Source organism: Crinia signifera, unplaced genomic scaffold (genome assembly GCF_055691185.1).
Source record: "Crinia signifera unplaced genomic scaffold, ASM5569118v1 HAP2_SCAFFOLD_130, whole genome shotgun sequence".
Classification (NCBI taxonomy): domain Eukaryota; kingdom Metazoa; phylum Chordata; class Amphibia; order Anura; family Myobatrachidae; genus Crinia; species Crinia signifera.
In genome coordinates this window covers 207,914-230,638 of record NW_028142023.1, presented here as the reverse complement: position 1 = coordinate 230,638, position 22,725 = coordinate 207,914, and the positions used below count along the sequence as shown (strand labels likewise).

Below are 22,725 nucleotides of genomic sequence, written 5' to 3'. Positions count from 1 at the left end.
CTTTAGAAATATTTTTGAAAAGTATCTAGTAGATATGATAAACTTTTTTGAACTCTGTTGTTGAATTGTCCCAGCAACTATCATACACCAGATAGAATTTGAACTTTAAGAGAAAATAACTGATTTTGTTTTTGGAAAATAATTATGGCAGCAGTGGGATTTGAACCCATGCCTCCGAAGAGACTGGAGCCTAAATCCAGCGCCTTAGACCGCTCGGCCATGCTACCACACTTAAAGGTAAGTCATAGTTTCTCACAGTCTGGAATCTAGAACTAGAATTACAGAAAATGTTGTTGTTGTAGTAAAGAAATACGTAAAAATATGTTTTATGTTAAGCATTTTAGATGCTCTTAACATAAGTGAGAATTTTTTTTTAAAGAATATTGGTTGCCATGCAATCTAGATGAGAAATGGTTAATTTTTAATTAATTTGCATTTTAGTCGAGTTTACCACTTTGAAACCAATCACTGACATTTTCTTTGAAAAATTTATATGGCAGCTTTGGGAAGTTAGCAAAGAAAGAAATTAGCTGTTATAACAATGTGATGATGAACACTTTTTTTCTAATTGAATTGCATTATTGTGGAAATAACAATGAAAACATCAACCTCTAACAATATATATCAATAATAAATATGGCAGCAGTGGGATTTGAACCCACGCCTCCGAAGAGACTGGAGCCTTAATCCAGCGCCTTAGACCGCTCGGCCATGCTACCTCATGGGTGCAGTGTTCATGTGGCTCAAAGATCTATCAAATGATTATTTAAATGTGTTTTGTTCACTTTATATGAAGTAAAAAAACATATTGAGATTTATTAGAGCATTCACATATGGTTAGGGTTAGGAACGTGATACTGGTGCTTGGGTTTCTGGTGGTCATTGCAATATTAGGGACATCTTAATGCTCACAATTCTTACACTTTCTAGGTTAGCCTTCTAACTTTCAACATCGAGCCCCTAACTCTAACACTGAACATACCTGCAGCCTATCCTTAATTCTTTTCCTTCCAATGCCTAACTCCAAAACCTCTTAGTATCTTACCATGACCCTTCCTATCTGCAGCATAACCTTAAACATACTCCTATAGTTCCAAACTCTTAACCTCCCTTCTTAGTGCCTAACCATTACCCCACCCCCTGCCATTGAACCATAACATCCCCTACACATAGGACAGAGTTCCAAAATCAGTCGTTTTACCAGTGTTTGGGATTCTGCTATCAGTTTCCTGACTTGCAGCTTACCGAATGCCAGGATGCCCAATGCATCCAATTGTAATCACTTCAAGTTAATTTTTATGTCTCTACAGTCTTTAGAAATATTTTTGAAAAGTATCTAGTAGATATGATAAACTTTTTTGAACTCTGTTGTTGAATTGTCCCAGCAACTATCATACACCAGATAGAATTTGAACTTTAAGAGAAAATAACTGATTTTGTGTTTGGAAAATAATTATGGCAGCAGTGGGATTTGAACCCACGCCTCCAAAGAGACTGGAGCCTAAATCCAGCGCCTTAGACCGCTCGGCCATGCTACCACACTTAAAGGTAGCTCATAGTTTCTCACAGTCTGGAATCTAGAACTAGAATTACAGAAAATGTTGTTGTTGTAGTAAAGAAATACGTAAAAATCTGTTTTATGTTAAGCATTTTAGATGCTCTTAACATAAGTGAGAATTTTTTTTTAAAGAATATTGGTTGCCATGCAATCTAGATGAGAAATGGTTAATTTTTAATTAATTTGCATTTTAGTCGAGTTTACCACTTTGAAACCAATCACTGACATTTTCTTTGAAAAATTTATATGGCAGCTTTGGGAAGTTAGCAAAGAAAGAAATTAGCTGTTATAACAATGTGATGATGAACACTTATTTTTTAATTGAATTGCATTATTGTGGAAAGAACAATGAAAACATCAACCTCTAACAATATATATCAATAATAAATATGGCAGCAGTGGGATTTGAACCCACGCCTCCAGCGCCTTAGACCGCTCGGCCATGCTACCTCATTGGTGCAGTGTTCATGTGGCTCAAAGATCTATCAAATGATTATTTAAATGTGTTTTGTTCACTTTATATGAAGTAAAAAAACATATTGAGATTTATTAGAGCATTCACATATGGTTAGGGTTAGGTACGTGATACTGGTGCTTGGGTTTCTGGTGGTCATTGCAATATTAGGGACATCTCAATGCTCACAATTCTGACACTTGCTAGGTTAGCCTTCTAACTTTCAACATCGAGCCCATAACTCTAACACTGAACATACCTGCAGCCTATCCTTAATTCTTTTCCTTCCAATGCCTAACTCCAAAACCTCTTAGTATCTTACCATGACCCTTCCTATCTGCAGCATAACCTTAAACATACTCCTATAGTTCCAAACTCTTAACCTCCCTTCTTAGTGCCTAACCATTACCCCAGCCCCTGCCATTGAACCATAACATCCCCTACACATAGGACAGAGTTCCAAAATCAGTCGTTTTACCAGTGTTTGGGATTCTGCTATCAGTTTCCTGACTTGCAGCTTCCCGAATGCCAGGATGCCCAATGCATCCAATTGTAATCACTTCAAGTTAATTTTTATGTCTCTACAGTCTTTAGAAATATTTTTGAAAAGTATCTAGTAGATATGATAAACTTTTTTGAACTCTGTTGTTGAATTGTCCCAGCAACTATCATACACCAGATAGAATTTGAACTTTAAGAGAAAATAACTGATTTTGTTTTTGGAAAATAATTATGGCAGCAGTGGGATTTGAACCCACGCCTCCGAAGAGACTGGAGCCTAAATCCAGCGCCTTAGACCGCTCGGCCATGCTACCACACTTAAAGGTAACTCATAGTTTCTCACAGTCTGGAATCTAGAACTAGAAATTACAGAAAATGTTGTTGTTGTAGTAAAGAAATATGTAAAAATCTGTTTTATGTTAAGCATTTTAGATGCTCTTAACATAAGTGAGAATTTTTTTTTAAAGAATATTGGTTGCCATGCAATCTAGATGAGAAATGGTTAATTTTTAATTAATTTGCATTTTAGTCGAGTTTACCACTTTGAAACCAATCACTGACATTTTCTTTGAAAAATTTATATGGCAGCTTTGGGAAGTTAGCAAAGAAAGAAATTAGCTGTTATAACAATGTGATGATGAACACTTATTTTTTAATTGAATTGCATTATTGTGGAAAGAACAATGAAAACATCAACCTCTAACAATATATATCAATAATAAATATGGCAGCAGTGGGATTTGAACCCACGCCTCTAAAGAGACTGGAGCCTTAATCCAGCGCTTTAGACCGCTCGGCCATGCTACCTCATGGGTGCAGTGTTCATGTGGCTCAAAGATCTATCAAATGATTATTTAAATGTGTTTTGTTCACTTTATATGAAGTAAAAAAACATATTGAGATTTATTAGAGCATTCACATATGGTTAGGGTTAGGTACGTGATACTGGTGCTTGGGTTTCTGGTGGTCATTGCAATATTAGGGACATCTCAATGCTCACAATTCTGACACTTGCTAGGTTAGCCTTCTAACTTTCAACATCGAGCCCCTAACTCTAACACTGAACATACCTGCAGCCTATCCTTAATTCTTTTCCTTCCAATGCCTAACTCCAAAATCTCTTAGTATCTTACCATGACCCTTCCTATCTGCAGCATAACCTTAAACATACTCCTATAGTTCCAAACTCTTAACCTCCCTTCTTAGTGCCTAACCATTACCCCACCCCCTGCCATTGAACCATAACATCCCCTACACATAGGACAGAGTTCCAAAATCAGTCGTTTTACCAGTGTTTGGGATTCTGCTATCAGTTTCCTGACTTGCAGCTTCCCGAATGCCAGGATGCCCAATGCATCCAATTGTAATCACTTCAAGTTAATTTTTATGTCTCTACAGTCTTTAGAAATATTTTTGAAAAGTATCTAGTAGATATGATAAACTTTTTTGAACTCTGTTGTTGAATTGTCCCAGCAACTATCATACACCAGATAGAATTTGAACTTTAAGAGAAAATAACTGATTTTGTTTTTGGAAAATAATTATGGCAGCAGTGGGATTTGAACCCACGCCTCCGAAGAGACTGGAGCCTAAATCCAGCGCCTTAGACCGCTCGGCCATGCTACCACACTTAAAGGTAACTCATAGTTTCTCACAGTCTGGAATCTAGAACTAGAATTACAGAAAATGTTGTTGTTGTAGTAAAGAAATACGTAAAAATATGTTTTATGTTAAGCATTTTAGATGCTCTTAACATAAGTGAGAATTTTTTTTTAAAGAATATTGGTTGCCATGCAATCTAGATGAGAAATGGTTAATTTTTAATTAATTTGCATTTTAGTCGAGTTTACCACTTTGAAACCAATCACTGACATTTTCTTTGAAAAATTTATATGGCAGCTTTGGGAAGTTAGCAAAGAAAGAAATTAGCTGTTATAACAATGTGATGATGAACACTTATTTTTTAATTGAATTGCATTATTGTGGAACGAACAATGAAAACATCAACCTCTAACAATATATATCAATAATAAATATGGCAGCAGTGGGATTTGAACCCACGCCTCCGAAGAGACTTAACCTCCCTTCTTAGTGCCTAACCATTACCCCACCCCTTGCCATTGAACCATAACATCCCCTACACATAGGACAGAGTTCCAAAATCAGTCGTTTTACCAGTGTTTGGGATTCTGCTATCAGTTTCCTGACTTGCAGCTTACCGAATGCCAGGATGCCCAATGCATCCAATTGTAATCACTTCAAGTTAATTTTTATGTCTCTACAGTCTTTAGAAATATTTTTGAAAAGTATCTAGTAGATATGATAAACTTTTTTGAACTCTGTTGTTGAATTGTCCCAGCAACTATCATACACCAGATAGAATTTGAACTTTAAGAGAAAATAACTGATTTTGTTTTTGGAAAATAATTATGGCAGCAGTGGGATTTGAACCCACGCCTCCGAAGAGACTGGAGCCTAAATCCAGCGCCTTAGACCGCTCGGCCATGCTACCACACTTAAAGGTAGCTCATAGTTTCTCACAGTCTGGAATCTAGAACTAGAATTACAGAAAATATTGTTGTTGTAGTAAAGAAATACGTAAAAATCTGTTTTATGTTAAGCATTTTAGATGCTCTTAACATAAGTGAGAATTTTTTTTTAAAGAATATTGGTTGCCATGCAATCTAGATGAGAAATGGTTAATTTTTAATTAATTTGCATTTTAGTCGAGTTTACCACTTTGAAACCAATCACTGACATTTTCTTTGAAAAATTTATATGGCAGCTTTGGGAAGTTAGCAAAGAAAGAAATTAGCTGTTATAACAATGGGCCTTATTTTGGTTCATTCTTTCTGACAAAATCCTTCTTAGATGGACAAAACCATGTGCACTGCAGGGGGGGCAGATGTAACATGTGCAGAGAGAATTAGATTTGGGTGAGTAATTTTGTTTCTGTGCAGGGAAAATACTGACTGCTTTATTTTTACACTGCAATATAGATCTCACTTTGAAGTAAAACCCCACCCAAATCTAATTCTCTCTGCACATGTTACATCTGCCCCACCTGCAGTGCACATGGTTTTGCCCATCTAAGAAGGATTTTGTCAGAAAGAATGAACCAAAATAAGGCCCAATGTGATGATGAACACTTATTTTTTAATTGAATTGCATTATTGTGGAACGAACAATGAAAACATCAACCTCTAACAATATATATCAATAATAAATATGGCAGCAGTGGGATTTGAACCCACGCCTCCGAAGAGACTTAACCTCCCTTCTTAGTGCCTAACCATTACCCCACCCCTTGCCATTGAACCATAACATCCCCTACACATAGGACAGAGTTCCAAAATCAGTCGTTTTACCAGTGTTTGGGATTCTGCTATCAGTTTCCTGACTTGCAGCTTACCGAATGCCAGGATGCCCAATGCATCCAATTGTAATCACTTCAAGTTAATTTTTATGTCTCTACAGTCTTTAGAAATATTTTTGAAAAGTATCTAGTAGATATGATAAACTTTTTTGAACTCTGTTGTTGAATTGTCCCAGCAACTATCATACACCAGATAGAATTTGAACTTTAAGAGAAAATAACTGATTTTGTTTTTGGAAAATAATTATGGCAGCAGTGGGATTTGAACCCACGCCTCCGAAGAGACTGGAGCCTAAATCCAGCGCCTTAGACCGCTCGGCCATGCTACCACACTTAAAGGTAAGCCATAGTTTCTCACAGTCTGGAATCTAGAACTAGAATTACAGAAAATGTTGTTGTTGTAGTAAAGAAATATGTAAAAATATGTTTTATGTTAAGCATTTTAGATGCTCTTAACATAAGTGAGAATTTTTTTTTAAAGAATATTGGTTGCCATGCAATCTAGATGAGAAATGGTTAATTTTTAATTAATTTGCATTTTAGTCGAGTTTACCACTTTGAAACCAATCACTGACATTTTCTTTGAAAAATTTATATGACAGCTTTGGGAAGTTAGCAAAGAAAGAAATTAGCTGTTATAACAATGTGATGATGAACACTTTTTTTCTAATTGAATTGCATTATTGTGGAAATAACAATGAAAACATCAACCTCTAACAATATATATCAATAATAAATATGGCTGCAGTGGGATTTGAACCCACGCCTCCGAAGAGACTGGAGCCTTAATCCAGCGCCTTAGACCGCTCGGCCATGCTACCTCATGGGTGCAGTGTTCATGTGGCTCAAAGATCTATCAAATGATTATTTAAATGTGTTTTGTTCACTTTATATGAAGTAAAAAAACATATTGAGATTTATTAGAGCATTCACATATGGTTAGGGTTAGGTACGTGATACTGGTGCTTGGGTTTCTGGTGGTCATTGCAATATTAGGGACATCTTAATGCTCACAATTCTTACACTTTCTAGGTTAGCCTTCTAACTTTCAACATCGAGCCCCTAACTCTAACACTGAACATACCTGCAGCCTATCCTTAATTCTTTTCCTTCCAATGCCTAACTCCAAAACCTCTTAGTATCTTACCATGACCCTTCCTATCTGCAGCATAACCTTAAACATACTCCTATAGTTCCAAACTCTTAACCTCCCTTCTTAGTGCCTAACCATTACCCCACCCCCTGCCATTGAACCATAACATCCCCTACACATAGGAAAGAGTTCCAAAATCAGTCGTTTTACCAGTGTTTGGGATTCTGCTATCAGTTTCCTGACTTGCAGCTTACCGAATGCCAGGATGCCCAATGCATCCAATTGTAATCACTTCAAGTTAATTTTTATGTCTCTACAGTCTTTAGAAATATTTTTGAAAAGTATCTAGTAGATATGATAAACTTTTTTGAACTCTGTTGTTGAATTGTCCCAGCAACTATCATACACCAGATAGAATTTGAACTTTAAGAGAAAATAACTGATTTTGTTTTTGGAAAATAATTATGGCAGCAGTGGGATTTGAACCCACGTCTCCGAAGAGACTGGAGCCTAAATCCAGCGCCTTAGACCGCTCGGCCATGCTACCACACTTAAAGGTAACTCATAGTTTCTCACAGTCTGGAATCTAGAACTAGAAATTAACCTTTCTAGGTTAGCCTTCTAACTTTCAACATCGAGCCCCTAACTCTAACACTGAACATACCTGCAGCCTATCCTTAATTCTTTTCCTTCCAATGCCTAACTCCAAAACCTCTTAGTATCTTACCATGACCCTTCCTATCTGCAGCATAACCTTAAACATACTCCTATAGTTCCAAACTCTTAACCTCCCTTCTTAGTGCCTAACCATTACCCCACCCCCTGCCATTGAACCATAACATCCCCTACACATAGGACAGAGTTCCAAAATCAGTCGTTTTACCAGTGTTTGGGATTCTGCTATCAGTTTCCTGACTTGCAGCTTACCGAATGCCAGGATGCCCAATGCATCCAATTGTAATCACTTCAAGTTAATTTTTATGTCTCTACAGTCTTTAGAAATATTTTTGAAAAGTATCTAGTAGATATGATAAACTTTTTTGAACTCTGTTGTTGAATTGTCCCAGCAACTATCATACACCAGATAGAATTTGAACTTTAAGAGAAAATAACTGATTTTGTTTTTGGAAAATAATTATGGCAGCAGTGGGATTTGAACCCACGCCTCCGAAGAGACTGGAGCCTAAATCCAGCGCCTTAGACCGCTCGGCCATGCTACCACACTTAAAGGTAAGTCATAGTTTCTCACAGTCTGGAATCTAGAACTAGAATTACAGAAAATGTTGTTGTTGTAGTAAAGAAATACGTAAAAATATGTTTTATGTTAAGCATTTTAGATGCTCTTAACATAAGTGAGAATTTTTTTTTAAAGAATATTGGTTGCCATGCAATCTAGATGAGAAATGGTTAATTTTTAATTAATTTGCATTTTAGTCGAGTTTACCACTTTGAAACCAATCACTGACATTTTCTTTGAAAAATTTATATGGCAGCTTTGGGAAGTTAGCAAAGAAAGAAATTAGCTGTTATAACAATGTGATGATGAACACTTTTTTTCTAAGCAAGTCAGGAAACTGATAGCAGAATCCCAAACACTGGTAAAACGACTGATTTTGGAACTCTGTCCTATGTGTAGGGGATGTTATGGTTCAATGGCAAGGGGTGGGGTAATGGTTAGGCACTAAGAAAGGAGGTTAAGTCTCTTCGGAGGCGTGGGTTCAAATCCCACTGCTGCCATATTTATTATTGATATATATTGTTAGAGGTTGATGTTTTCATTGTTCGTTCCACAATAATGCAATTCAATTAAAAAATAAGTGTTCATCATCACATTGTTATAACAGCTAATTTCTTTCTTTGCTAACTTCCCAAAGCTGCCATATAAATTTTCAAAGAAAATGTCAGTGATTGGTTTCAAAGTGGTAAACTCAACTAAAATGCAAATTAATTAAAAATTAACCATTTCTCATCTAGATTGCATGGCAACCAATATTCTTTAAAAAAAAATCTTTTCTCACTTATGTTAAGAGCATCTAAAATGCTTAACATAAAACATATTTTTACGTATTTCTTTACTACAACAACAGATGTAACATGTGCAGAGAGAATTAGATTTGGGTGAGTAATTTTGTTTCTGTGCAGGGAAAATACTGACTGCTTTATTTTTACACTGCAATATAGATCTCACTTTGAAGTAAAACCCCACCCAAATCTAATTCTCTCTGCACATGTTACATCTGCCCCACCTGCAGTGCACATGGTTTTGCCCATCTAAGAAGGATTTTGTCAGAAAGAATGAACCAAAATAAGGCCCAATGTGATGATGAACACTTATTTTTTAATTGAATTGCATTATTGTGGAACGAACAATGAAAACATCAACCTCTAACAATATATATCAATAATAAATATGGCAGCAGTGGGATTTGAACCCACGCCTCCGAAGAGACTTAACCTCCCTTCTTAGTGCCTAACCATTACCCCACCCCCTGCCATTGAACCATAACATCCCCTACACATAGGACAGAGTTCCAAAATCAGTCGTTTTACCAGTGTTTGGGATTCTGCTATCAGTTTCCTGACTTGCAACTTCCCGAATGCCAGGATGCCCAATGCATCCAATTGTAATCACTTCAAGTTAATTTTTATGTCTCTACAGTCTTTAGAAATATTTTTGAAAAGTATCTAGTAGATATGATAAACTTTTTTGAACTCTGTTGTTGAATTGTCCCAGCAACTATCATACACCAGATAGAATTTGAACTTTAAGAGAAAATAACTGATTTTGTTTTTGGAAACTAATTATGGCAGCAGTGGGATTTGAACCCACGCCTCCAAAGAGACCGGAGGATAAATCCAGCGCCTTAGACCGCTCGGCCATGCTACCACACTTAACGGTAACTCATAGTTTCTCACAGTCTGGAATCTAGAACTAGAATTACAGAAAATGTTGTTGTTGTAGTAAAGAAATACGTAAAAATATGTTTTATGTTAAGCATTTTAGATGCTCTTAACATAAGTGAGAAAAGATTTTTTTTTAAAGAATATTGGTTGCCATGCAATCTAGATGAGAAATGGTTAATTTTTAATTAATTTGCATTTTAGTTGAGTTTACCACTTTGAAACCAATCACTGACATTTTCTTTGAAAATTTATATGGCAGCTTTGGGAAGTTAGCAAAGAAAGAAATTAGCTGTTATAACAATGTGATGATGAACACTTATTTTTTAATTGAATTGCATTATTGTGGAACGAACAATGAAAACATCAACCTCTAACAATATATATCAATAATAAATATGGCAGCAGTGGGATTTGAACCCACGCCTCCGAAGAGACTTAACCTCCCTTCTTAGTGCCTAACCATTACCCCACCCCTTGCCATTGAACCATAACATCCCCTACACATAGGACAGAGTTCCAAAATCAGTCGTTTTACCAGTGTTTGGGATTCTGCTATCAGTTTCCTGACTTGCAGCTTACCGAATGCCAGGATGCCCAATGCATCCAATTGTAATCACTTCAAGTTAATTTTTATGTCTCTACAGTCTTTAGAAATATTTTTGAAAAGTATCTAGTAGATATGATAAACTTTTTTGAACTCTGTTGTTGAATTGTCCCAGCAACTATCATACACCAGATAGAATTTGAACTTTAAGAGAAAATAACTGATTTTGTTTTTGGAAAATAATTATGGCAGCAGTGGGATTTGAACCCACGCCTCCGAAGAGACTGGAGCCTAAATCCAGCGCCTTAGACCGCTCGGCCATGCTACCACACTTAAAGGTAGCTCATAGTTTCTCACAGTCTGGAATCTAGAACTAGAATTACAGAAAATATTGTTGTTGTAGTAAAGAAATACGTAAAAATCTGTTTTATGTTAAGCATTTTAGATGCTCTTAACATAAGTGAGAATTTTTTTTTAAAGAATATTGGTTGCCATGCAATCTAGATGAGAAATGGTTAATTTTTAATTAATTTGCATTTTAGTCGAGTTTACCACTTTGAAACCAATCACTGACATTTTCTTTGAAAAATTTATATGGCAGCTTTGGGAAGTTAGCAAAGAAAGAAATTAGCTGTTATAACAATGGGCCTTATTTTGGTTCATTCTTTCTGACAAAATCCTTCTTAGATGGACAAAACCATGTGCACTGCAGGGGGGGCAGATGTAACATGTGCAGAGAGAATTAGATTTGGGTGAGTAATTTTGTTTCTGTGCAGGGAAAATACTGACTGCTTTATTTTTACACTGCAATATAGATCTCACTTTGAAGTAAAACCCCACCCAAATCTAATTCTCTCTGCACATGTTACATCTGCCCCACCTGCAGTGCACATGGTTTTGCCCATCTAAGAAGGATTTTGTCAGAAAGAATGAACCAAAATAAGGCCCAATGTGATGATGAACACTTATTTTTTAATTGAATTGCATTATTGTGGAACGAACAATGAAAACATCAACCTCTAACAATATATATCAATAATAAATATGGCAGCAGTGGGATTTGAACCCACGCCTCCGAAGAGACTTAACCTCCCTTCTTAGTGCCTAACCATTACCCCACCCCTTGCCATTGAACCATAACATCCCCTACACATAGGACAGAGTTCCAAAATCAGTCGTTTTACCAGTGTTTGGGATTCTGCTATCAGTTTCCTGACTTGCAGCTTACCGAATGCCAGGATGCCCAATGCATCCAATTGTAATCACTTCAAGTTAATTTTTATGTCTCTACAGTCTTTAGAAATATTTTTGAAAAGTATCTAGTAGATATGATAAACTTTTTTGAACTCTGTTGTTGAATTGTCCCAGCAACTATCATACACCAGATAGAATTTGAACTTTAAGAGAAAATAACTGATTTTGTTTTTGGAAAATAATTATGGCAGCAGTGGGATTTGAACCCACGCCTCCGAAGAGACTGGAGCCTAAATCCAGCGCCTTAGACCGCTCGGCCATGCTACCACACTTAAAGGTAAGCCATAGTTTCTCACAGTCTGGAATCTAGAACTAGAATTACAGAAAATGTTGTTGTTGTAGTAAAGAAATATGTAAAAATATGTTTTATGTTAAGCATTTTAGATGCTCTTAACATAAGTGAGAATTTTTTTTTAAAGAATATTGGTTGCCATGCAATCTAGATGAGAAATGGTTAATTTTTAATTAATTTGCATTTTAGTCGAGTTTACCACTTTGAAACCAATCACTGACATTTTCTTTGAAAAATTTATATGACAGCTTTGGGAAGTTAGCAAAGAAAGAAATTAGCTGTTATAACAATGTGATGATGAACACTTTTTTTCTAATTGAATTGCATTATTGTGGAAATAACAATGAAAACATCAACCTCTAACAATATATATCAATAATAAATATGGCTGCAGTGGGATTTGAACCCACGCCTCCGAAGAGACTGGAGCCTTAATCCAGCGCCTTAGACCGCTCGGCCATGCTACCTCATGGGTGCAGTGTTCATGTGGCTCAAAGATCTATCAAATGATTATTTAAATGTGTTTTGTTCACTTTATATGAAGTAAAAAAACATATTGAGATTTATTAGAGCATTCACATATGGTTAGGGTTAGGTACGTGATACTGGTGCTTGGGTTTCTGGTGGTCATTGCAATATTAGGGACATCTTAATGCTCACAATTCTTACACTTTCTAGGTTAGCCTTCTAACTTTCAACATCGAGCCCCTAACTCTAACACTGAACATACCTGCAGCCTATCCTTAATTCTTTTCCTTCCAATGCCTAACTCCAAAACCTCTTAGTATCTTACCATGACCCTTCCTATCTGCAGCATAACCTTAAACATACTCCTATAGTTCCAAACTCTTAACCTCCCTTCTTAGTGCCTAACCATTACCCCACCCCCTGCCATTGAACCATAACATCCCCTACACATAGGAAAGAGTTCCAAAATCAGTCGTTTTACCAGTGTTTGGGATTCTGCTATCAGTTTCCTGACTTGCAGCTTACCGAATGCCAGGATGCCCAATGCATCCAATTGTAATCACTTCAAGTTAATTTTTATGTCTCTACAGTCTTTAGAAATATTTTTGAAAAGTATCTAGTAGATATGATAAACTTTTTTGAACTCTGTTGTTGAATTGTCCCAGCAACTATCATACACCAGATAGAATTTGAACTTTAAGAGAAAATAACTGATTTTGTTTTTGGAAAATAATTATGGCAGCAGTGGGATTTGAACCCACGTCTCCGAAGAGACTGGAGCCTAAATCCAGCGCCTTAGACCGCTCGGCCATGCTACCACACTTAAAGGTAACTCATAGTTTCTCACAGTCTGGAATCTAGAACTAGAAATTAACCTTTCTAGGTTAGCCTTCTAACTTTCAACATCGAGCCCCTAACTCTAACACTGAACATACCTGCAGCCTATCCTTAATTCTTTTCCTTCCAATGCCTAACTCCAAAACCTCTTAGTATCTTACCATGACCCTTCCTATCTGCAGCATAACCTTAAACATACTCCTATAGTTCCAAACTCTTAACCTCCCTTCTTAGTGCCTAACCATTACCCCACCCCCTGCCATTGAACCATAACATCCCCTACACATAGGACAGAGTTCCAAAATCAGTCGTTTTACCAGTGTTTGGGATTCTGCTATCAGTTTCCTGACTTGCAGCTTACCGAATGCCAGGATGCCCAATGCATCCAATTGTAATCACTTCAAGTTAATTTTTATGTCTCTACAGTCTTTAGAAATATTTTTGAAAAGTATCTAGTAGATATGATAAACTTTTTTGAACTCTGTTGTTGAATTGTCCCAGCAACTATCATACACCAGATAGAATTTGAACTTTAAGAGAAAATAACTGATTTTGTTTTTGGAAAATAATTATGGCAGCAGTGGGATTTGAACCCACGCCTCCGAAGAGACTGGAGCCTAAATCCAGCGCCTTAGACCGCTCGGCCATGCTACCACACTTAAAGGTAAGTCATAGTTTCTCACAGTCTGGAATCTAGAACTAGAATTACAGAAAATGTTGTTGTTGTAGTAAAGAAATACGTAAAAATATGTTTTATGTTAAGCATTTTAGATGCTCTTAACATAAGTGAGAATTTTTTTTTAAAGAATATTGGTTGCCATGCAATCTAGATGAGAAATGGTTAATTTTTAATTAATTTGCATTTTAGTCGAGTTTACCACTTTGAAACCAATCACTGACATTTTCTTTGAAAAATTTATATGGCAGCTTTGGGAAGTTAGCAAAGAAAGAAATTAGCTGTTATAACAATGTGATGATGAACACTTTTTTTCTAAGCAAGTCAGGAAACTGATAGCAGAATCCCAAACACTGGTAAAACGACTGATTTTGGAACTCTGTCCTATGTGTAGGGGATGTTATGGTTCAATGGCAAGGGGTGGGGTAATGGTTAGGCACTAAGAAAGGAGGTTAAGTCTCTTCGGAGGCGTGGGTTCAAATCCCACTGCTGCCATATTTATTATTGATATATATTGTTAGAGGTTGATGTTTTCATTGTTCGTTCCACAATAATGCAATTCAATTAAAAAATAAGTGTTCATCATCACATTGTTATAACAGCTAATTTCTTTCTTTGCTAACTTCCCAAAGCTGCCATATAAATTTTCAAAGAAAATGTCAGTGATTGGTTTCAAAGTGGTAAACTCAACTAAAATGCAAATTAATTAAAAATTAACCATTTCTCATCTAGATTGCATGGCAACCAATATTCTTTAAAAAAAAATCTTTTCTCACTTATGTTAAGAGCATCTAAAATGCTTAACATAAAACATATTTTTACGTATTTCTTTACTACAACAACAGATGTAACATGTGCAGAGAGAATTAGATTTGGGTGAGTAATTTTGTTTCTGTGCAGGGAAAATACTGACTGCTTTATTTTTACACTGCAATATAGATCTCACTTTGAAGTAAAACCCCACCCAAATCTAATTCTCTCTGCACATGTTACATCTGCCCCACCTGCAGTGCACATGGTTTTGCCCATCTAAGAAGGATTTTGTCAGAAAGAATGAACCAAAATAAGGCCCAATGTGATGATGAACACTTATTTTTTAATTGAATTGCATTATTGTGGAACGAACAATGAAAACATCAACCTCTAACAATATATATCAATAATAAATATGGCAGCAGTGGGATTTGAACCCACGCCTCCGAAGAGACTTAACCTCCCTTCTTAGTGCCTAACCATTACCCCACCCCCTGCCATTGAACCATAACATCCCCTACACATAGGACAGAGTTCCAAAATCAGTCGTTTTACCAGTGTTTGGGATTCTGCTATCAGTTTCCTGACTTGCAACTTCCCGAATGCCAGGATGCCCAATGCATCCAATTGTAATCACTTCAAGTTAATTTTTATGTCTCTACAGTCTTTAGAAATATTTTTGAAAAGTATCTAGTAGATATGATAAACTTTTTTGAACTCTGTTGTTGAATTGTCCCAGCAACTATCATACACCAGATAGAATTTGAACTTTAAGAGAAAATAACTGATTTTGTTTTTGGAAACTAATTATGGCAGCAGTGGGATTTGAACCCACGCCTCCAAAGAGACCGGAGGATAAATCCAGCGCCTTAGACCGCTCGGCCATGCTACCACACTTAACGGTAACTCATAGTTTCTCACAGTCTGGAATCTAGAACTAGAATTACAGAAAATGTTGTTGTTGTAGTAAAGAAATACGTAAAAATATGTTTTATGTTAAGCATTTTAGATGCTCTTAACATAAGTGAGAAAAGATTTTTTTTTAAAGAATATTGGTTGCCATGCAATCTAGATGAGAAATGGTTAATTTTTAATTAATTTGCATTTTAGTTGAGTTTACCACTTTGAAACCAATCACTGACATTTTCTTTGAAAATTTATATGGCAGCTTTGGGAAGTTAGCAAAGAAAGAAATTAGCTGTTATAACAATGTGATGATGAACACTTATTTTTTAATTGAATTGCATTATTGTGGAACGAACAATGAAAACATCAACCTCTAACAATATATATCAATAATAAATATGGCAGCAGTGGGATTTGAACCCACGCCTCCGAAGAGACTTAACCTCCCTTCTTAGTGCCTAACCATTACCCCACCCCTTGCCATTGAACCATAACATCCCCTACACATAGGACAGAGTTCCAAAATCAGTCGTTTTACCAGTGTTTGGGATTCTGCTATCAGTTTCCTGACTTGCAGCTTACCGAATGCCAGGATGCCCAATGCATCCAATTGTAATCACTTCAAGTTAATTTTTATGTCTCTACAGTCTTTAGAAATATTTTTGAAAAGTATCTAGTAGATATGATAAACTTTTTTGAACTCTGTTGTTGAATTGTCCCAGCAACTATCATACACCAGATAGAATTTGAACTTTAAGAGAAAATAACTGATTTTGTTTTTGGAAAATAATTATGGCAGCAGTGGGATTTGAACCCACGCCTCCGAAGAGACTGGAGCCTAAATCCAGCGCCTTAGACCGCTCGGCCATGCTACCACACTTAAAGGTAGCTCATAGTTTCTCACAGTCTGGAATCTAGAACTAGAATTACAGAAAATATTGTTGTTGTAGTAAAGAAATACGTAAAAATCTGTTTTATGTTAAGCATTTTAGATGCTCTTAACATAAGTGAGAATTTTTTTTTAAAGAATATTGGTTGCCATGCAATCTAGATGAGAAATGGTTAATTTTTAATTAATTTGCATTTTAGTCGAGTTTACCACTTTGAAACCAATCACTGACATTTTCTTTGAAAAATTTATATGGCAGCTTTGGGAAGTTAGCAAAGAAAGAAATTAGCTGTTATAACAATGGGCCTTATTTTGGTTCATTCTTTCTGACAAAATCCTTCTTAGATGGACAAAACCATGTGCACTGCAGGGGGGGCAGATGTAACATGTGCAGAGAGAATTAGATTTGGGTGAGTAATTTTGTTTCTGTGCAGGGAAAATACTGACTGCTTTATTTTTACACTGCAATATAGATCTCACTTTGAAGTAAAACCCCACCCAAATCTAATTCTCTCTGCACATGTTACATCTGCCCCACCTGCAGTGCACATGGTTTTGCCCATCTAAGAAGGATTTTGTCAGAAAGAATGAACCAAAATAAGGCCCAATGTGATGATGAACACTTATTTTTTAATTGAATTGCATTATTGTGGAACGAACAATGAAAACATCAACCTCTAACAATATATATCAATAATAAATATGGCAGCAGTGGGATTTGAACCCACGCCTCCGAAGAGACTTAACCTCCCTTCTTAGTGCCTAACCATTACCCCACCCCTTGCCATTGAACCATAACATCCCCTACACATAGGACAGAGTTCCAAAATCAGTCGTTTTACCAGTGTTTGGGATTCTGCTATCAGTTTCCTGACTTGCAGCTTACCGAATGCCAGGATGCCCAATGCATCCAATTGTAATCACTTCAAGTTAATTTTTATGTCTCTACAGTCTTTAGAAATATTTTTGAAAAGTATCTAGTAGATATGATAAACTTTTTTGAACTCTGTTGTTGAATTGTCCCAGCAACTATCATACACCAGATAGAATTTGAACTTTAAGAGAAAATAACTGATTTTGTTTTTGGAAAATAATTATGGCAGCAGTGGGATTTGAACCCACGCCTCCGAAGAGACTGGAGCCTAAATCCAGCGCCTTAGACCGCTCGGCCATGCTACCACACTTAAAGGTAAGCCATAGTTTCTCACAGTCTGGAATCTAGAACTAGAATTACAGAAAATGTTGTTGTTGTAGTAAAGAAATATGTAAAAATATGTTTTATGTTAAGCATTTTAGATGCTCTTAACATAAGTGAGAATTTTTTTTTAAAGAATATTGGTTGCCATGCAATCTAGATGAGAAATGGTTAATTTTTAATTAATTTGCATTTTAGTCGAGTTTACCACTTTGAAACCAATCACTGACATTTTCTTTGAAAAATTTATATGACAGCTTTGGGAAGTTAGCAAAGAAAGAAATTAGCTGTTATAACAATGTGATGATGAACACTTTTTTTCTAATTGAATTGCATTATTGTGGAAATAACAATGAAAACATCAACCTCTAACAATATATATCAATAATAAATATGGCTGCAGTGGGATTTGAACCCACGCCTCCGAAGAGACTGGAGCCTTAATCCAGCGCCTTAGACCGCTCGGCCATGCTACCTCATGGGTGCAGTGTTCATGTGGCTCAAAGATCTATCAAATGATTATTTAAATGTGTTTTGTTCACTTTATATGAAGTAAAAAAACATATTGAGATTTATTAGAGCATTCACATATGGTTAGGGTTAGGTACGTGATACTGGTGCTTGGGTTTCTGGTGGTCATTGCAATATTAGGGACATCTCAATGCTCACAATTCTGACACTTGCTAGGTTAGCCTTCTAACTTTCAACATCGAGCCCATAACTCTAACACTGAACATACCTGCAGCCTATCCTTAATTCTTTTCCTTCCAATGCCTAACTCCAAAACCTCTTGGTATCTTACCATGACCCTTCCTATCTGCAGCATAACCTTAAACATACTCCTATAGTTCCAAACTCTTAACCTCCCTTCTTAGTGCCTAACCATTACCCCACCCCCTGCCATTGAACCATAACATCCCCTACACATAGGACAGAGTTCCAAAATCAGTCGTTTTACCAGTGTTTGGGATTCTGCTATCAGTTTCCTGACTTGCAGCTTACCGAATGCCAGGATGCCCAATGCATCCAATTGTAATCACTTCAAGTTAATTTTTATGTCTCTACAGTCTTTAGAAATATTTTTGAAAAGTATCTAGAAGATATGATAAACTTTTTTGAACTCTGTTGTTGAATTGTCCCAGCAACTATCATACACCAGATAGAATTTGAACTTTAAGAGAAAATAACTGATTTTGTTTTTGGAAAATAATTATGGCAGCAGTGGGATTTGAACCCACGCCTCCGAAGAGACTGGAGCCTAAATCCAGCGCCTTAGACCGCTCGGCCATGCTACCACACTTAAAGGTAACTCATAGTTTCTCACAGTCTGGAATCTAGAACTAGAAATTACAGAAAATGTTATTGTTGTAGTAAAGAAATATGTAAAAATCTGTTTTATGTTAAGCATTTTAGATGCTCTTAACATAAGTGAGAATTTTTTTTTAAAGAATATTGGTTGCCATGCAATCTAGATGAGAAATGGTTAATTTTTAATTAATTTGCATTTTAGTCGAGTTTACCACTTTGAAACCAATCACTGACATTTTCTTTGAAAAATTTATATGGCAGCTTTGGGAAGTTAGCAAAGAAAGAAATTAGCTGTTATAACAATGTGATGATGAACACTTATTTTTTAATTGAATTGCATTATTGTGGAAAGAACAATGAAAACATCAACCTCTAACAATATATATCAATAATAAATATGGCAGCAGTGGGATTTGAACCCACGCCTCCAAAGAGACTGGAGCCTTAATCCAGCGCCTTAGACCAATCGGCCATGCTACCTCATGGGTGCAGTGTTCATGTGGCTCAAAGATCTATCAAATGATTATTTAAATGTGTTTTGTTCACTTTATATGAAGTAAAAAAACATATTGAGATTTATTAGAGCATTCACATATGGTTAGGGTTAGGTACGTGATACTGGTGCTTGGGTTTCTGGTGGTCATTGCAATATTAGGGACATCTCAATGCTCACAATTCTGACACTTGCTAGGTTAGCCTTCTAACTTTCAACATCGAGCCCCTAACTCTAACACTGAACATACCTGCAGCCTATCCTTAATTCTTTTCCTTCCAATGCCTAACTCCAAAATCTCTTAGTATCTTACCATGACCCTTCCTATCTGCAGCATAACCTTAAACATACTCCTATAGTTCCAAACTCTTAACCTCCCTTCTTAGTGCCTAACCATTACCCCACCCCCTGCCATTGAACCATAACATCCCCTACACATAGGATTGAGTTCCAAAATCAGTCGTTTTACCAGTGTTTGGGATTCTGCTATCAGTTTCCTGACTTGCAGCTTCCCGAATGCCAGGATGCCCAATGCATCCAATTGTAATCACTTCAAGTTAATTTTTATGTCTCTACAGTCTTTAGAAATATTTTTGAAAAGTATCTAGTAGATATGATAAACTTTTTTGAACTCTGTTGTTGAATTGTCCCAGAAACTATCATACACCAGATAGAATTTGAACTTTAAGAGAAAATAACTGATTTTGTTTTTGGAAAATAATTATGGCAGCAGTGGGATTTGAACCCACGCCTCCGAAGAGACTGGAGCCTAAATCCAGTGCCTTAGACCGCTCGGCCATGCTACCACACTTAAAGGTAAGTCATAGTTTCTCACAGTCTGGAATCTAGAACTAGAATTACAGAAAATGTTGTTGTTGTAGTAAAGAAATACGTAAAAATATGTTTTATGTTAAGCATTTTAGATGCTCTTAACATAAGTGAGAATTTTTTTTTAAAGAATATTGGTTGCCATGCAATCTAGATGAGAAATGGTTAATTTTTAATTAATTTGCATTTTAGTCGAGTTTACCACTTTGAAACCAATCACTGACATTTTCTTTGAAAAATTTATATGGCAGCTTTGGGAAGTTAGCAAAGAAAGAAATTAGCTGTTATAACAATGTGATGATGAACACTTTTTTTCTAATTGAATTGCATTATTGTGGAAATAACAATGAAAACATCAACCTCTAACAATATATATCAATAATAAATATGGCTGCAGTGGGATTTGAACCCACGCCTCCGAAGAGACTGGAGCCTTAATCCAGCGCCTTAGACCGCTCGGCCATGCTACCTCATGGGTGCAGTGTTCATGTGGCTCAAAGATCTATCAAATGATTATTTAAATGTGTTTTGTTCACTTTATATGAAGTAAAAAAACATATTGAGATTTATTAGAGCATTCACATATGGTTAGGGTTAGGTACGTGATACTGGTGCTTGGGTTTCTGGTGGTCATTGCAATATTAGGGACATCTTAATGCTCACAATTCTGACACTTGCTAGGTTAGCCTTCTAACTTTCAACATCGAGCCCCTAACTCTAACACTGAACATACCTGCAGCCTATCCTTAATTCTTTTCCTTCCAATGCCTAACTCCAAAACCTCTTAGTATCTTACCATGACCCTTCCTATCTGCAGCATAACCTTAAACATACTCCTATAGTTCCAAACTCTTAACCTCCCTTCTTAGTGCCTAACCATTACCCCACCCCCTGCCATTGAACCATAACATCCCCTACACATAGGACAGAGTTCCAAAATCAGTCGTTTTACCAGTGCTTGGGATTCTGCTATCAGTTTCCTGACTTGCAGCTTACCGAATGCCAGGATGCCCAATGCATCCAATTGTAATCACTTCAAGTTAATTTTTATGTCTGTACAGTCTTTAGAAATATTTTTGAAAAGTATCTAGTAGATATGATAAACTTTTTTGAACTCTGTTGTTGAATTGTCCCAGCAACTATCATACACCAGATAGAATTTGAACTTTAAGAGAAAATAACTGATTTTGTTTTTGGAAAATAATTATGGCAGCAGTGGGATTTGAACCCACGCCTCCGAAGTGACTGGAGCCTAAATCCAGCGCCTTAGACCGCTCGGCCATGCTACCACACTTAAAGGTAACTCATAGTTTCTCACAGTCTGGAATCTAGAACTAGAAATTACAGAAAATGTTGTTGTTGTAGTAAAGAAATACGTAAAAATCTGTTTTATGTTAAGCATTTTAGATGCTCTTAACATAAGTGAGAATTTTTTTTTAAAGAATATTGGTTGCCATGCAATCTAGATGAGAAATGGTTAATTTTTAATTAATTTGCATTTTAGTCGAGTTTACCACTTTGAAACCAATCACTGACATTTTCTTTGAAAAATTTATATGGCAGCTTTGGGAAGTTAGCAAAGAAAGAAATTAGCTGTTATAACAATGTGATGATGAACACTTATTTTTTAATTGAATTGCATTATTGTGGAAAGAACAATGAAAACATCAACCTCTAACAATATATATCAATAATAAATATGGCAGCAGTGGGATTTGAACCCACGCCTCCAAAGAGACTGGAGCCTTAATCCAGCGCCTTAGACCGCTCGGCCATGCTACCTCATGGGTGCAGTGTTCATGTGGCTCAAAGATCTATCAAATGATTATTTAAATGTGTTTTGTTCACTTTATATGAAGTAAAAAAACATATTGAGATTTATTAGAGCATTCACATATGGTTAGGGTTAGGTACGTGATACTGGTGCTTGGGTTTCTGGTGGTCATTGCAATATTAGGGACATCTCAATGCTCACAATTCTGACACTTGCTAGGTTAGCCTTCTAACTTTCAACATCGAGCCCCTAACTCTAACACTGAACATACCTGCAGCCTATCCTTAATTCTTTTCCTTCCAATGCCTAACTCCAAAATCTCTTAGTATCTTACCATGACCCTTCCTATCTGCAGCATAACCTTAAACATACTCCTATAGTTCCAAACTCTTAACCTCCCTTCTTAGTGCCTAACCATTACCCCACCCCCTGCCATTGAACCATAACATCCCCTACACATAGGACAGAGTTCCAAAATCAGTCGTTTTACCAGTGTTTGGGATTCTGCTATCAGTTTCCTGACTTGCAGCTTCCCGAATGCCAGGATGCCCAATGCATCCAATTGTAATCACTTCAAGTTAATTTTTATGTCTCTACAGTCTTTAGAAATATTTTTGAAAAG

The 22,725-nt window shown here is 36.4% G+C and overlaps 23 non-coding genes across 23 annotated transcripts; all 23 read right to left on the bottom strand.

The window, feature by feature from the left end:
- Positions 1–145: 145 nt before the first annotated feature.
- Positions 146–227, bottom strand: TRNAL-UAG (transfer RNA leucine (anticodon UAG)). The gene has a single exon. It is a non-coding gene; the product is annotated as a tRNA-Leu (tRNA).
- A 410-nt stretch (positions 228–637) lies between these two features.
- Positions 638–719, bottom strand: TRNAL-AAG (transfer RNA leucine (anticodon AAG)). The gene has a single exon. It is a non-coding gene; the product is annotated as a tRNA-Leu (tRNA).
- Positions 720–1,456: 737 nt separating this feature from the next.
- Positions 1,457–1,538, bottom strand: TRNAL-UAG (transfer RNA leucine (anticodon UAG)). Its single transcript has one exon. It is a non-coding gene; the product is annotated as a tRNA-Leu (tRNA).
- Positions 1,539–2,745: 1,207 nt separating this feature from the next.
- On the bottom strand, positions 2,746–2,827 carry TRNAL-UAG (transfer RNA leucine (anticodon UAG)). Its single transcript has one exon. It is a non-coding gene; the product is annotated as a tRNA-Leu (tRNA).
- Positions 2,828–3,238: 411 nt separating this feature from the next.
- Positions 3,239–3,320, bottom strand: TRNAL-AAG (transfer RNA leucine (anticodon AAG)). The gene has a single exon. It is a non-coding gene; the product is annotated as a tRNA-Leu (tRNA).
- Positions 3,321–4,057: 737 nt separating this feature from the next.
- TRNAL-UAG (transfer RNA leucine (anticodon UAG)) lies at positions 4,058–4,139 on the bottom strand. Its single transcript has one exon. It is a non-coding gene; the product is annotated as a tRNA-Leu (tRNA).
- Positions 4,140–4,943: 804 nt separating this feature from the next.
- On the bottom strand, positions 4,944–5,025 carry TRNAL-UAG (transfer RNA leucine (anticodon UAG)). The gene has a single exon. It is a non-coding gene; the product is annotated as a tRNA-Leu (tRNA).
- A 1,111-nt stretch (positions 5,026–6,136) lies between these two features.
- TRNAL-UAG (transfer RNA leucine (anticodon UAG)) lies at positions 6,137–6,218 on the bottom strand. Its single transcript has one exon. It is a non-coding gene; the product is annotated as a tRNA-Leu (tRNA).
- Positions 6,219–7,447: 1,229 nt separating this feature from the next.
- On the bottom strand, positions 7,448–7,529 carry TRNAL-UAG (transfer RNA leucine (anticodon UAG)). Its single transcript has one exon. It is a non-coding gene; the product is annotated as a tRNA-Leu (tRNA).
- Positions 7,530–8,120: 591 nt separating this feature from the next.
- On the bottom strand, positions 8,121–8,202 carry TRNAL-UAG (transfer RNA leucine (anticodon UAG)). The gene has a single exon. It is a non-coding gene; the product is annotated as a tRNA-Leu (tRNA).
- Positions 8,203–9,787: 1,585 nt separating this feature from the next.
- On the bottom strand, positions 9,788–9,869 carry TRNAI-UAU (transfer RNA isoleucine (anticodon UAU)). The gene has a single exon. It is a non-coding gene; the product is annotated as a tRNA-Ile (tRNA).
- Positions 9,870–10,676: 807 nt separating this feature from the next.
- TRNAL-UAG (transfer RNA leucine (anticodon UAG)) lies at positions 10,677–10,758 on the bottom strand. Its single transcript has one exon. It is a non-coding gene; the product is annotated as a tRNA-Leu (tRNA).
- Positions 10,759–11,869: 1,111 nt separating this feature from the next.
- On the bottom strand, positions 11,870–11,951 carry TRNAL-UAG (transfer RNA leucine (anticodon UAG)). The gene has a single exon. It is a non-coding gene; the product is annotated as a tRNA-Leu (tRNA).
- A 1,229-nt stretch (positions 11,952–13,180) lies between these two features.
- Positions 13,181–13,262, bottom strand: TRNAL-UAG (transfer RNA leucine (anticodon UAG)). Its single transcript has one exon. It is a non-coding gene; the product is annotated as a tRNA-Leu (tRNA).
- A 591-nt stretch (positions 13,263–13,853) lies between these two features.
- Positions 13,854–13,935, bottom strand: TRNAL-UAG (transfer RNA leucine (anticodon UAG)). Its single transcript has one exon. It is a non-coding gene; the product is annotated as a tRNA-Leu (tRNA).
- Positions 13,936–15,520: 1,585 nt separating this feature from the next.
- Positions 15,521–15,602, bottom strand: TRNAI-UAU (transfer RNA isoleucine (anticodon UAU)). Its single transcript has one exon. It is a non-coding gene; the product is annotated as a tRNA-Ile (tRNA).
- An 807-nt stretch (positions 15,603–16,409) lies between these two features.
- TRNAL-UAG (transfer RNA leucine (anticodon UAG)) lies at positions 16,410–16,491 on the bottom strand. Its single transcript has one exon. It is a non-coding gene; the product is annotated as a tRNA-Leu (tRNA).
- Positions 16,492–17,602: 1,111 nt separating this feature from the next.
- Positions 17,603–17,684, bottom strand: TRNAL-UAG (transfer RNA leucine (anticodon UAG)). The gene has a single exon. It is a non-coding gene; the product is annotated as a tRNA-Leu (tRNA).
- A 1,229-nt stretch (positions 17,685–18,913) lies between these two features.
- On the bottom strand, positions 18,914–18,995 carry TRNAL-UAG (transfer RNA leucine (anticodon UAG)). The gene has a single exon. It is a non-coding gene; the product is annotated as a tRNA-Leu (tRNA).
- A 411-nt stretch (positions 18,996–19,406) lies between these two features.
- On the bottom strand, positions 19,407–19,488 carry TRNAL-AAG (transfer RNA leucine (anticodon AAG)). The gene has a single exon. It is a non-coding gene; the product is annotated as a tRNA-Leu (tRNA).
- Positions 19,489–20,225: 737 nt separating this feature from the next.
- On the bottom strand, positions 20,226–20,307 carry TRNAL-UAG (transfer RNA leucine (anticodon UAG)). The gene has a single exon. It is a non-coding gene; the product is annotated as a tRNA-Leu (tRNA).
- A 1,229-nt stretch (positions 20,308–21,536) lies between these two features.
- On the bottom strand, positions 21,537–21,618 carry TRNAL-UAG (transfer RNA leucine (anticodon UAG)). The gene has a single exon. It is a non-coding gene; the product is annotated as a tRNA-Leu (tRNA).
- Positions 21,619–22,029: 411 nt separating this feature from the next.
- Positions 22,030–22,111, bottom strand: TRNAL-AAG (transfer RNA leucine (anticodon AAG)). Its single transcript has one exon. It is a non-coding gene; the product is annotated as a tRNA-Leu (tRNA).
- Positions 22,112–22,725: the final 614 nt, after the last annotated feature.